Here is a 6000-nt window from a genome sequence, read left to right on the forward strand (position 1 = left end):
TATAGGAATATAAGGAAGTGCTCAAATATGTAATGAAGAAAAGATGCTTCCTCAGTAACCTATTCCTCATTTATTTTATGATGAAAAATGCAATACTTTCTCATTTACGCAGGCACTTACATTTACTTCAAAATGAAATCTGAAATGCTGCTGACAATGCAAAATTTCACTCTCACATCTACCTTCTAGATTAATTGGCACAATACATATCAGACCACAGTTTATTAGAGCATTAAACTGAACTTCCCATTACCAAAACCTATGATTTGGGAAGACAGTATAGATTAGTTCATAAACATTTAATTTCTCCACCAAAGTAGCAATGATGGGTAGCAACACTCCTAAATCAAACCGTTTGTTGTAAAAGAAAGGCTATTGCCAATCCTCTGGAAAGGCCTTGCACTAAGAAATGAATGAGGGAGATTGATAAAAGCAATAAAAATGCATATTTCCTCAGCAGCATGAAAAGTATTTCAAGAGAGACTGTTCACACTGGTGAAAAGAAACAGTGACGATAATTATTATTTGCCACTATACTTCTAAGCAGAAAAATTAATTTTTATTGTGTCTCCATTGTTTACACACATTGTTTATTCCCTTAAGGGTGTACAGTCTTCTGCCGGATGAAGGGCATTTAGGCACGGAAAAATGTTGCAGGGTGAATTTCAGCCAGCGGCATGGCTCCAAGGGAATTCAGCTCCTGCCCAACCTCACAAACATCTGCTGAAGCTCACTTGGCCTCTTCATGGTCTCAGGAGTGAAAATGGGCAATGAGGAGCATGTTAAGAGAGGGACCAGGAGGTGGACAGCACAAAGTCTTGAGAAAGCCAATAACAAAAGCAGCACCTCATGGTAGCTCCTCAGTTATGTTCTCTATAGCCATCTGGAACACTTCTCCTTGGTCCCCTGTTCTCTGTGCTGACCTTTTGCTTTCTCACCTTCCTGTTGTATACCAGACAGCAAAAGGAACAGACCACTGTGCCTCTGGTCTGCATCAGAGCACATAGGTTTGAACAATTTCCAACCTCTTTTGAGCATGCTATGTAGTACAGGTCATATCCATTTTCCATGAAGGCAGATCCTGAAGAGAATCAGAAGCGACATGGTGTGCATAACACCTCACCAAGTCCAGCCACACTTGACGTTATTTCCCAGGGCTCTGCTACAAGGACCAAGAGATCACAAGTGAACCTCAGTCATCACATGGAGGAAGAAGAATAAATGTCTCTCATGGTTGCCATGAAACTTGTGAAGCAGGCTTAGAAGTGAGAAGGTGCAGAAACAAAGCACCCATAATTTGTTACATTTGGGGAAAACCAAGCCTCATGTGTCTTTCAGCCAATCACATTTGGGGGCTTTTGGACTTGAAACTCAATTAATGCATTGTGTAGACTTGCAGTTGGGAGCCATAGAATGCTTGTATTGCAGGGAAGGAGCCTTGTGATATGACAAATAAAAAAAAAGTTTATTTTCAGAATAAAAGTATTATTTAATTAAAAGCCCCTTCTGGACCTGGCACAGTTGCACAAGTTTCCATTTAAAAATCTCTACAGCATAGCCACTCTTAACTTTTCACAGCAAGATGTAAAGAAAGACAAAATACTGAAGAAACCCAGCAGTCAGTACAGCACAGTGTTCACAACCTCAAAAGTTAAAACTTTATTATCACAACCCCCCTATTGAGTGTCTCCTTCATTTCGCATGCTCTGCATATGCTTCAAAGAAGAACGACACTGATCATCTCTGCCCACAGCTACAGTGAGAATGGTGGTATTTAGTTTCCTACAACCTAGCTAATTAGCTAGTCATAACAACATAACCCTTATCCACCCTGCAGTAAGTTTATAGAGTGTCTGGGGATACCACACAGTATTAAATGCTTGGAGAGAGGCTACAGAGTGCCTGTGGATCAGTTTTAAAGCCTTACAAGAAATTATGACAAAATAAGGCCTTAAAATAGCTACTAAAAAAAGAAATTTCCACCCACCCCATCACTGAAGTGCAGAATAGCGTAGAGATCCATTTCCTAAAGTACACAAACAAAGTTTCTAGACTGCTCTCCAGAGTTTCTGGTACTCATAAAAAGGTCCTTTTTCTCTGAAGGGAAGCTCCTCTTTCCAGGCTCTCAGCCCCCATTAACTAAACCCTTTTCCAGGGATCAAGCAAACACATGCTCCACTGAACCCCAAAAGCCCTGGCAAAAATGAGACAAAGCTACACCTCCTTCCAGGTAAAATGGATTGATTGTTTCCTACACTCTTGTTACAGAAGAGGCACCTATCCTAAACTGGGTATCATTCAAGGAGCAACACAAACATTGTGTATATTAACATGCCAGGTACACCTGGTACCCCAGGGGAAATTGGCGATGGGCATTTTATGCTCACTCCTTAGGCTATCACATTCCTCAGCTCTATCACTTCAGAGATACAAAACCAAAATAAGGTTTCTCTTTTATCTTTCCAAGTATCAGCTCTCCAGACGTTGCTCAGGAAGGCATTTTCTTTGGCTCTTTTGAGATAGAAATGGATCCATATTTACTCCATGCTGTACTGAACTCTACCCTTTTTCAAATCAATTTCCTCCATGCAAATGACAGTGCTTATTAACTCCCTCATTAGTTTAAAAAGTGGTTTCAAGTCAGAGTCTCTCATCTGTAACATTCCTGTATATCTGAAAAGCTAAGTTTGTTTTTAGAAGACAACAAATAAAACACCTCTGCCTTTGTTTATCTTATGAGGTTTCCTCTGGTCTGTTCCTTAGTCATTCATGAACATACCTGATCTTCTGAGCAAGGGCTGATGTTACTACTGTATGTCTTGCACATCCCTGATGGAATAAAAAACAGCAATTAGTTGAACCCGTATAGGCCATACCACACATAGCAAGAACACATTTTCAGATGAGCAGGACTTATCTACCTTCTTAGCAAGTTTGCTAAGGTTGTGAAACAAGTAATGTAAGCAAGACAGGCCAGTATCAACACAAGCTCAGAGTACAGCCCTGTAATCACAAGGCAGCCTTGCTAATCACTACAGTAGCATTACAACCATCCCAGCATACCTTTCTACATCCTCTGAGCTCAATACCTACACCTGTGCAAAGGTGGTGCTCAGCTATTTCAAGTTCTTGAAAGCAGCAAAGCATCTGTTAAAGAAATCTGTCTTTCCTCAGTGCAAATTAAACCCATTACATTAATTTGCAAGGTTCAGTAGTAGCTTCCACCACACCATTTCTGCCAAATTTGGTGCTATTCTCTTACACACAGACCAATTCTCTCCCAGCCCCTTGCTAAGCTGGGGATAGCTACAGAATTTAGGATTAGGAAACCCTAGCATCAAAGTTGCTTGGCACTTACAAAGAAAGAGTGGCTCATGGCAATGGATCTCAGTGCTATACTTATCATTTGAGCTCCACTAAACCAGTCAAATGGAGCAGCTTTCTCCCAAATACCAAACAAATTGTGAACATGAAGTCCGAAACTGTAAACATTGATATTACTTGAACAGAGACACTTTAAAATACTATTGGAAGTGCTTATTGCCACCACACAGAATGCCACTCAATTTGATTCTGATATAATAAAAGCTACAGAAGTATGTTTTCATACTTATACAAATACAATGCTGATTACACATACAGGGAGTAGCCCTGTTCTAGGAGATGATGCCATATTTGCACAGGCCTGTTTCACACAATACTTTCAACCTTCAGCAATACCCTAAGTATATTAATGTCTGCTGTTTTCATAAAATGCTTTTATGTGCCTTTTATATCCACAACCTGCTGCTCTGATCTATGTTACTTGAAAATTAAGTGCATTTTTAATGGTCCACAGCTTATTTATGTAGGACAACAGCTCTGATCAAGGGACAAACTTTGCTGAAATTTTGAATTCTTTAAAGCCACCTTTGAGCGCTTGTATCCTGTGCCACATGTTAAAGTGAACACAGACTGATGAACACCTGAGTAGCAGTTTCCTTCTTTGGTACCAGACTTAACAAAATCTCCCTACAGAGGAAACCAGGACTTCAGTCTGTAACTTCCATCTTGTCGTGGTTTAACCCGGCTGGCAACTCAGCACCACGCAGCCACTTGCTCACTCCCCCCTCCCTCAGTGGGATGGGGGAGAGAATCGGAAAGAAAATAAAAGGTTAGAGCCGAGGGCTGAGATAAAGACAGTTTAATAAGAGAAAATAATAATAATAGTAATAATGAGAATGATAACAGAATATACAGAATATACAAAACGAATGAGGCACAAAAAAAACCCCGAGCATGACGTTATATGGTATGGAATAGCTCTTTGGACAGTTTGGGTTAGCTGTGCTAGCTGTGCTGTACTCCCAGCTTGTTATGCACCTGGGCAAGCAGGAGAAGCTCAAAAAGTCTTTGAGTAGTCTGAGCACTACTTTGCAACAGCTGAAAACATCAGTGTGTTATCAACATTCTTCTGGTACTAAATCCAAAACACATCTTCACAGGGAGTGCTCTCTGAAACAGCTGCTCTTCTTGAGCGTTGGTAGAAGTAATTTTGAAATAATTTACTGAGCAACTCTTATAGTCCTGCTCCAAATCAGTACTACCACATGCTGAAAACTGCTGGCAGCTGTCCAACTAACAGAAAAAGATGCGTTGGCACAGACTTCAGGCCAGCATCCTAGATCGGCAACCCTTTTTACACATGATAGTTTGAAGTTTCATGTGAAAAGACCTAGGGAAAACAAAATGTTGTCCCATGGTGAGAGATCACCTGCCACCATCATCTTCAGGCCTGCCAAGTCACATTCTCAGCTCATGAGACTCTCACACTTGACTCCCACATCCTTCTCCCTGCCTCTACCCAGCGATTGCTGGACCTCACACGCTGGTCTTGGAGGGCTGTGGCATCTCTCTGGTGCCTCAAGGCACATGCTGAAGGAGCTGGCTCTCCTGGTAGTGGTGTGCCTATATGCCACATGTGGTCAGAGAGCAAGAGCACAATTGTGGTGCCCCACCAGGATGGAGGAATGAGAGCTGGTTACTGGGGGACCATGCCCTGAAGAGGCATACTTGAAAGCACAGGCATCAGCTGCAGCCCGTCTCTCTCTGTTGTACCATCTCGCACCCACATGACTAACACTGTGTGACCCCATGCAAAGGCACACTAAGGAGAGTCACATATCACGGGAGAAGTAAGCTGAGAGCTCTGCCTCTTTTTCCAGCTTGCCCTGCACTATAATGCCAACATGAAAAAGTTAGACGAAGAACACGCAGGTCCCCTGATGGGCAGACGTGCCTAACTGGCACCTGGGTTCTTCTTGAAAGAAGACAGCACATAAGCTTTAAATAACCTACTCAGAAATCAAACCTCTAGGCTATTCATATCAGACCTGAATAGTTGGACTCATTCTTTGCAACACAGACTGAAACTCTAAAAAGGGAATAAGTGCTTTGTGAGAGGGGTCCCTTGCTGTGTTTTCAAAACTTCTAGTCAGATCTTGCAGCTTGGCTTTACACATTAACACTATCACACGTAGCAAGACAGAGGAATACACATAACCATAGCTCTTTTAACAGGAGTCTCTATTATCCAAATACATAGACAGCCATCCAGCAGAAATCACCTTCAGGGCTTGTACATGGTGTTTACCAGCTGTAAAGAGGATCTCTCTTGAATGACTGATTAGCCAAGAAGAACATACCTATAAGCAGTTATCTTCCACTTCAGATTTGTACCTTGGATATAAAAATTTATTCTGAATATTCTTCTGAAAAAAGATAATTCCTTTTATATGGCTGTTCTGACCTGAATACACTTGTACAGTCTTCATATCTGGAGAATGGGTAGTCTTCAGATAAACAACAGGAACATGAAGTGTGACCAAAACCAAAACAGATTTCATTTCAACCTCTTACGCACAGAGCTTCACTTACTTACCTTTTCTCCAGGTAACCTACAATTCCCTTATTTGCTAACTTTGTATCTTTCAAGGCCATCTGAAGTTTTTTTTTCAGCAG

The sequence above is a fragment of the Egretta garzetta genome, unplaced genomic scaffold (genome assembly GCF_000687185.1).
Source record: "Egretta garzetta isolate BGI_Z169 unplaced genomic scaffold, ASM68718v1 scaffold230, whole genome shotgun sequence".
NCBI lineage: Eukaryota > Metazoa > Chordata > Aves > Pelecaniformes > Ardeidae > Egretta > Egretta garzetta.